Source organism: Pristiophorus japonicus, chromosome 26 (assembly GCF_044704955.1).
Source record: "Pristiophorus japonicus isolate sPriJap1 chromosome 26, sPriJap1.hap1, whole genome shotgun sequence".
In the NCBI taxonomy this organism is placed as follows: Eukaryota; Metazoa; Chordata; class Chondrichthyes; family Pristiophoridae; genus Pristiophorus; species Pristiophorus japonicus.
The window spans coordinates 8,048,053-8,048,922 of NC_092002.1; the positions used below are offsets into that span (position 1 = coordinate 8,048,053).

Below are 870 nucleotides of genomic sequence, written 5' to 3' on the forward strand. Positions count from 1 at the left end.
CTTACCCCATGCTGTACCTGCCCTGGGAGTGTTTGATGGAACAGTGTAGAGGGAGCTTTACTCCGTATCTAACCTCATCTGTACCTGCCCTGGGAGTGTGTGATGGGACAGTGTAGAGGGAGCTTTACTCTGTATCTAACCCCATGCTGTACCTGCCCTGGGAGTGTTTGATGGGGCAGTGTAGAGGGAGCTTTACTCTGTATCATACCATTCAACCAGAGTACTGAAATTTCCACAATAACACACAGTAGCAGATATTTTTTTTTTTATCCAATTTCGTTCCAGATCAACTCTAACGCCAAAGATCACTTTGCACCAATGTGTTTGATCTTAGGCCAAAAGGCCGAGAGGCGAAGTTGCACCGTTCCTGGAAATATTGCAATACCAGGTCGGTGCATGGAGTGCCCCTGATCCAGCTCCCTGTCCAAAAATCAATTCAATATCATGTCCCCATAGGGGATATTAAACTGATAAGAACAGATACTACACTTGATCTTAGCCAAAAGGCCGCAGTAGCAGATATATATCTGGTTCAGCACCAACCTGAACTTCGAGACAGGCATTTTATCTTTAAAGTTGCTTTGTAAGATTCCACGCGCTACACTCCAGTGTGACATGTTTACGTGGGCCTTTTCAATTATAAATGTGAAATACTGAATGGAAATATAGAAATATAGACAGACAGAATGTGTGACTTTAAAATGGGGACTGCATTACTTCTCCCTAGTCCGATCATGCCCCAACCTTTAACCCCACTTGACCTGAAGACTATACTTGATCAACTCCCTACGAGCAATGCCACAGGAGATCGGCTAGTGCGGTTAAGTTCAAGGCACAGTCAGAGCAGTCAACCCGTGTGCACTTTGAACC

At 44.8% G+C, this 870-nt stretch overlaps 1 pseudogene; it reads right to left on the bottom strand.

Moving 5' to 3' along the window:
• Positions 1–351: 351 nt before the first annotated feature.
• Positions 352–523, bottom strand: LOC139239263 (U2 spliceosomal RNA; annotated as a pseudogene).
• Positions 524–870: the final 347 nt, after the last annotated feature.